The 7,763-nt window shown below is 36.8% G+C and overlaps 1 long non-coding RNA gene across 1 annotated transcript; it reads right to left on the bottom strand.

Annotated features, from left to right (window-relative positions):
* Positions 1 to 624: 624 nt before the first annotated feature.
* LOC112842698 (uncharacterized) lies at positions 625 to 6,967 on the bottom strand. Its single transcript, XR_003214653.1, has 3 exons — positions 6,918 to 6,967; positions 4,225 to 4,271; positions 625 to 1,364 (listed from the first exon to the last, which is right to left on the bottom strand). It is a non-coding gene; the product is annotated as an uncharacterized LOC112842698 (long non-coding RNA).
* Between the last annotated feature and the right edge of the window lie 796 nt (positions 6,968 to 7,763).

The following is a 7,763-nucleotide window of genomic DNA, read 5'->3' as shown; positions in this document are numbered from 1 at the left end:
TTTTTCTCTCTAATGAGAAAATGGTTCCATCTGAATTTGCCTCATAAATCATTGCCAGAGTCACCAAACAAACAGTCTGGTTTTAAAGCACCAGTCCACTCATACTGCGTTTGTATGATTCAGCATCTTTAGCGAGTTCCCTTGTTTAAAGTGCACTTTGATGCACAATAAGGATGTCATAAAATTGCTTGTATTGTAATTTCTTGATTATTATCAGCTTTGCACTTGCAGTGGAAAAATTTCCAAGCCCTTGAGGCTGTGTGCATTATCGGAGTTGTGCCGTAGCCTGTTTATTTGAACTATACAGGAGTCTTCTTTTCCTTTTTTTCATCATATCTCTTCTTCTTTCTTTAGCAGACTTCCAAGTTTATACTGAGCGGAAAGTATATATGGAATCAAATAAAACTTGGCAATCAGCACTATCATGTAGTTTTAGTTCATGTCACAGTACATCAGCTACAGTACTGAACGTATTTCTGTGTGGCACTTCTGATAAATCAAGTATTTATCACACTATGAACATTCCATTAAATGGTTTTATGATTTTTCTTTGGAAGGACTTAAACTGTAGTTTCATTTTGTGGTAAGAAGGACACAAGGCACACAGCGTTGAAGGCATGTGGATGCTTTATTTACAATATTCCCCTTGTGACACAGATCTGCTGTCAGGTCCAACACCACACACTGAACCTGGTGCTCCTACCCTCACTTCCTCTTAATTCACAATAAAACTGGATTCTAACCCCACAAAAATAAAAACGAACCATATATATAGCAAATGCTCTTTTTGTCTTATTAAACACATTTTACTCCTTTTAAAAGGAATTCCATAAATTTTCCAAATACTTTTACATTTTAACATGGATTTCAATGTTTTGAATATTTTAATAAATGACAATTTTAACATGGTTACAAACAAGTTGATTAATTAAAAAGAAAAAAGAAAAAAGAAAAAGAAAAAAAACAGGAAAATGTAAATTATCAAACAAAACAAAAAACCCACATGTGCTTTATAAATCATTAGGCTAACACACAATAAATTGTGTTTCTTTATAAGTAATCCATATTCATAGGTATCATTTTGATAACAACAATGCTAATATTTGTAAATAACAAATGTTACATTTATTAATCATGTAAATTCCCTGCACCTGTCATAAACGTCAATATGATGTCCATAAAATTCACCCAATCCGAAGCTTAAATGTTGAACGTCATATTGATGTCCAGGTTGGGTCATGGTTGGACCTAGTTCGGAAGTCCTGCACATGTCCAGAATAGACCCAATAGGCATGATCTGCACGTCTACCCGACATCCAATGTTTAGTGGGATCAGTCCATTATAGTCAGAGGAGTTTCTGAGCCTGTAAATACAAGAGAAAGAAACAGGAGAACTTAAACATTTTCAAAGGCACTCTTGGCCTTGGCTGGCTAAACATGCACTGTTTAATATGATGAGCATACTGACAAGATGCAGTTTTGATGGGGTATCTGAATGGGGCTTCTATATGAATGTTGAATCTGTTTGTTACTATGTATCACAGTGCACTACTTTTATATTTTTTTCCCCTCTACTCTATCTTGCAACTCTTACTCATTGCATGTTCACTGAAATAATGCAATGATCATCCTTAACAAACAGAAAAGAGCATAGTGCTAAGTGCTAAGACTTTCCTGGCTCTTCCCTGCTTAGAGTGTCAGGTCATAGGACATTGTAACATTAGCTATATCTCATGTTTATATTACATCTGCGTTCAGACGCTTGGAATGAGCTACAAAAAATATGAAACTAAATTTTATATTCTCTTGACAAAAGATGTCAAAATCATGTACATTGTGGGCAAGACAAGTTAACTCCCTTTTCTGTTGGTGTAAAGAAGTTTTAATTCTTTAATGTGTGAATTATCTTAATATAAAGAATAAAAAAGGTAATTAAAAAACATTTTTTTGTTCAATGATAATCTTTTTATAAATGATAAAGAAATGCTGCTGTAATGAATGAAAGAAATCTGTTAACATGACCATTTGGGCTTAAATTGTATGAAATAAATGTATAAAATTGCCTAGATTGTCAGTGATTTTTAACCAGAAAAGGTTTTTAACTCACAGAAAACATTCTATTTTTTCAGAAATTTCTATTGTAGATGCTGTAAAAACAGGAGCTTTTCTATCATTTAATGGTTTAACTATTAGTTACTACTGTAAAACTCTTGAAAATAGAGTAAAAATTTATTTATTTCCTCCTTTAAATTTTTCAAAGCTGTCTAGTGTGTTCAATAGGTGGCCCCCGGGCCTTATGTGACACCCCTGATGTAGAACATTGGAAACATATTTACGTATCTGTCATCACATTTAGATATACTTTTTAAAATTCCTAAACAGATTTCAGATAATAATTTAATAATATTGATTAAGAGCAGCTCCTTTGGTTGTTTTACTGTGAACATGTTGAAGCTGAAACCAGTTTCTGTCCTTTGAGGCCAAGGAACTGCAAAAAGATAAATAAAGATATATACTTTAACCAAAATAATAATACACCTTTTTATAGTGTGCTCCATCAAAGATGAAATTTATTTTTCTTCAGTTAGGAATGTGAAGAGGCTCATTCTGCCGTCACCTGTCATAACCCCCCGGGTGCCGTTTTCTAATCAAGCTTTCGTTTATTGTCACCTTCCTTCTTCAGACAGGCGAGCAAAATGTATTTTTCTCCATTGCTAAGACCATCTGCTATTGTGGGAATCATTTCAAGGTTGCGTATGCAATTTCACACCACAGTAAGCTAGAGTAGGGTCCACAGTGCTCTCACAGGTCTAGTTATCTGGAACCAAAAGTCACCTGAAAAGGCGACAGCTTCGGGGCTACAGGCTATGGAGTAGGCTTTAAAAGCAATGTCAAGCATTGTGCTTTGTGGTCAGATATTTTACTTAAGTGTCAGCCGGCCTCAGTGTTTTGTTATGTTCTTTTGTCCGTCACGCTTACTTATTCAAGTTGCAGGTATCAGTAAAGTGTTTGAAATTGAACTGCTCTCTTCGGGCTTTTCGCACTGTATGTGATGGCACTTCCTCATCATCCATTCCACCATCAGTCATACGCACACAGCCTTACTTGTCCAAATGCCAGTTGTTATGCATTGCTTTCTCGTGACTGAGTACAATGACCTCAAGGGATTTTCATAACTGAAGTTTTCTTTCTTTTTTTTTTTGGAACATTACATTTCTATAGCAAAACAACAGGAAATAACTCTGTTCGTCCTTATTGCCATTTTGTATTTGTAACTGGTTTTGCCCTTTTACAGCATATTATTTAGAATATAATAAGTTTGTTCCTATCTGGTATCAGCTCATACTTCCACCCAAATATCACGCTTTTCTACCTTTGACCTTTCAAGTTTTAACAGTTTTTCTTTATTCCTTTAGAATATTTATCAGGCAAGCGAAAGACTACAGTTAACCTATAAAGCCCTTAAGTAATTAAGCAAATCAAGCCTTTATGTCAACAAATAAGTCACTGTAAACCAGAATGATTAAAATGTTCCTTATCTTCTGATTTCTTCAAAAGTCTTGTCCTAGTGGCTTCTAAAGTACCAGACTTTAATTAGGTTAAACGACTGCTGTTGTGGATCAACGTAAATACTTTTAAATACTCTTCAGACGCTCAAGAGCACTTACAGTTTGGACGTATCGTGAGGAGGAATATTATTGTAATCAAAGTCACACTTACTGCTAGCTTTAGTAGCTTTTGGTGACACATGTAGTTGCTTTTTCAGCATCTGGAAATGTTTTGGAACATTAAGGAAAATTAATTGTCTACAGTGATTGTTTGCCTATATTTTGCTTGCAAAATAGAGGCTTTCAGGTTTCTGTCAGTTAAAGTTTTACTAGTTTTACTTCACAAAGTATGTTATTTTGGAAATATGTCATTTCATTGTACAAGTCATCAAAGAAAAATAATTTGCCTTGTTTCAGTTGTAAGTGTTTTGTAATTAATTTGGAAATTACCATCAAATATTCATCCTTAAATGCTTCTTTTTTTTAAGTAATCACAACTTATAAAACAAAGGAATGTGATTTAAACTGCCTGCTACTGTTCATTTATTTGATCTCTTTTCTAGGTTAGATTCTCCAGGGGCCTGACACACAGCTGGGGGTCCACCCAAGAGGCAACCCCCCCCCCCCCAAAAAAACCTACCTAACGATATCATGGGTAGAATGCAGAAGTGTGTACCTGATTCTTTCTCTTCTACACCAGTGAGATTAGTGGCCTCTTCCAAACTTGGATAACGATTGCAGGTATTTCCAGAATGAGTGAAACCAGCAGGAGTGGGTTTATCAAATGACAGAGGAAATGAGAAAAAGCTGTTATTCTTAACTTTAATGAAAACTGCCACTTTTTTGTTTAACCAATAGGGATGAAAGCATTGCAGTTAACTTTAAAGTTTCTGAGAAAACACTCTGCAAGATGACACGCAAGCTAATCCGATTAGCTGTAGCAGCAGGATTTATAACCTGAAAGTGTGGTTTTGATCTGAACGAAGAAACCACGGTATCACTTTGTGGCAGGGGTGTGGTCTCTGGCCTGCTGCAGTGGAGGGGCTGTACAGTGAGCTCGCAGAGCAGTGCCAAAGTGTGGCAGAGAGGACAGGTGTTGGCGCTCAACGTAATGATCTTCTTCTTCTCTGTGTATATATAGTGACGGCGGAGACGGAGGAGCGTGTGTGGAATGGAGCAGCTGTTCCTGAGTGACTGGTGCCGAGAAGCGTCAAAAGAGTTGCTAAAACCAAATAAAACTAACTCACACGTGCATGAAATCCTGTGTGTGTGTTGGCTCCTCATCACACACTTGAACATAGGACCTGTTGCACCTCACAATAAAAGAAACGAGTATCTGGGGAATTTTGCCTGCATTATTTCTTTTATGAATTTTCTGACAAAGAAAAAAAATATCAAAGTGGACACATGCCAGAAGTATAATTTACCCCCAAAATGATCTCTGAGTGTTACTTGCACATTAATTATAGTCTTAACAGGGATGTAGTAGTGGGACTGCTACAGACAGAGAGGAGTGGTAAGGACAAGAGGAGCTGAATGAGCGAGAGACAGGAAGCAGACAAGTGTGTGTGCGTGAGTGTGTGCAAGGACAATTGCATTAGATATAGAATTATCCTTACAAAATAATGCCTAAAAGCTCTGACTGCTTAATTTCCCATTACATATCAGGTACTTTAAAGCTTTTAGTGAAGCTGTACTGTGATGGTTATTCTCTATTAAGATTCTTCCATGAACATGTATCTACACATTCCTGAAAAAAAAGCCTGACCATGAACATAAATTGGCAGTGCAGTGCATGTCTGTGCTTGATCATGACTGATCATGGAGGTAAACTCATGGTAAAAACAATGAACACGCTCTGGCAACACATCAGAATATAATCCAAATAATCTGATCCTTAACATTAACTAACCCTCAAACGAACATAACATAGTACAGTGTTAATATTTGTTTAACAAAAAGCAATATGTGAAAAAAACTAAGTACAAGAGGGTAAGTAGCATCAGGTGGTGTGTGTGCACCTCTGTAAAAGTTTCTTGTGTGTTAACACAATGCTAAGGAAGAATGACAGTAGCAACAATCTTAAAGAAGCAATTGTTGCTTCCCATCAACCTGGAAAGGTTTTCACGGCCATTTCCAAACAATCTGAACTCTACTGCTGTACAGTGAGGAAGATTATTCCCAAGTGGAAAACACTGATAAGAGTTGCTAGTTTTCCCAGGAGTGGATGTCCCAGCAAATTCATCCTGACATCAGTCTGTGTAATCCTCAGAGAAACAGCAAAAAACTCAAGAACTACATCTGACATTATACACCTCGCTTAGGATTTTAAATGTTAAAGTTCATGAGATAAAAAAGGCTGAGTAAGTATGGCTTGTTTGAAATGATTACCAGGAGAAAGCCTCTTCTCTCTAAAAACAACATGGCAGCCACTGTTGGGCAAGTTACTTTGAAAAAGTAATTAATTATAGTTACTAGTTACTTCTTCAAAAAAGTAACTGACTTAGTAACTGAGTTACAATATTCTAAAAGTAATTAATTACTTGAAAAGTAACTATTGCGTTACTTTAAAAAAATGTTTAACCCTCTGGGGTCCAGGGTATAATTGGCCATTTTTCACTACTTCTGATGTTTCCTCTACATTTTACCTTTAAAAGCTATGTACTTTGCCTTGTTTGGTATCATTCTTTTCAGCACAACCTCAGGTGTCTGAATTTACAGCTATGTTTTCATTTTGACATACTCTATTAACAAAATTGATCTAAAATCAGACAAAAAACATAAACCCTTTTTTAAAATAACCATTTCAAGCTAATTACAGAACAATCAGCTGTTCTTCAATAAGATGCCACATAAATTATTTGTGCCACTCCAAAACTACAAAGGAGAACATCACAGCCTGATACCTGCAGGTCTGACAGCAGCAGGTGTATCACTCCTGTTTCTACCTGGAGACAGCAGTCGCCTCATTGTTCTGACACACAACACAAAACTATCCACAACACTACACACTAACTACACAAGACAACACATTAACTACACACTCCAAACACGCCAAACGTCACAAATCTCTCACATCTCAAAACTCAGTCTCTCTCTCTTCTTCTGCTCTTTCTTTCTCTCTCTCTCTCTCGCCGTCACTCCTAAAACTTCCCCTGTTTTGTTTAGATTTTTTGCTCATAAGCAGAGAGTGCTCGTTAGCGCTGTCCTTAGACAGTAAACGTGATGAAACTATTCAGGAAAAAGAAAAAAACGCGCGTATACATTGTTTATCATGACTCTGGTTTTACGTGGCCTATCAACACAATTTAAAAACTGGTATATATCACCTTGTTGCTTTGTCTTAAAGTGGTCATGTGATTGGCTTACCACGACTTTTATTCTTCCTCAGTCAAACAGCAGCACTCATGCGATTGTTTTGCCCCCTTAGCTCCAGGTATTGTGCCAAAAAGTGATCGTGATTGCCGTCCGCGGGAGCGCGCAGCTGCTTAAAGCCGTAGCGCCCAGATTACTTACAGCTACTTCCTGCAGCTGATATAAGATGCGGTAAGCTGAACACAGCTTCAACCGTCTGTTTGTTGAAAAATAGTAATGCGACCACACCACATTTTCTTGTTAGTAACTGTAACGGCGTTGTAACGATAGGAATAGTAATTAGTTAGAATACTCGTTACTGAAAAGGTAATGCCGTTACTTGTAACGCCGTTATTCCCATCACTGATGGCAGCACATCTTAGGTTTACAAAGTATCTGAACAAACCATAAGACTCCTGGAACAAAGTCCTACAGAAAGCCAAGACTAAACATAGCAGTCAGGCTTTTAGTGCTATAGCCTCCCACCAGCATTCTGCTGTTAAAACGTGCTGTCACATTGTGATAAAACTTAAACACCAATACTAATTGAAAGTACTTGTGTGTGTGTCCTCATTAGAACTGGAGTTTGTGTCAGTGCATGAGACCCTAGCCTTGTGTTTATATTGTTAAATGCTAAGCATGTGACAGTGCAGCTAAGGCCATTTTCATTCTCAGTTGTGTAAATAAGTAATAATGCATTAATTTTTCAAAAGAGTTCCAGGAAATGTGTTATACTTTACTGCCCTTGAGTAATGACCACAACACTACTGACCATCAAAGGGAGAAAGATTTTTTAAAAAGAATTTGCCCCTCATAATACATACACAGTGCTCTTTATGTTCAAAAGGCAAAATATAAGAC

The sequence above is a fragment of the Oreochromis niloticus genome, linkage group LG17 (assembly GCF_001858045.2).
Source record: "Oreochromis niloticus isolate F11D_XX linkage group LG17, O_niloticus_UMD_NMBU, whole genome shotgun sequence".
Taxonomy (NCBI): Eukaryota; Metazoa; Chordata; class Actinopteri; order Cichliformes; family Cichlidae; genus Oreochromis; species Oreochromis niloticus.
Note: the sequence above shows the minus strand (reverse complement) of the source record. Positions and strands in the feature narration are given on the sequence as shown.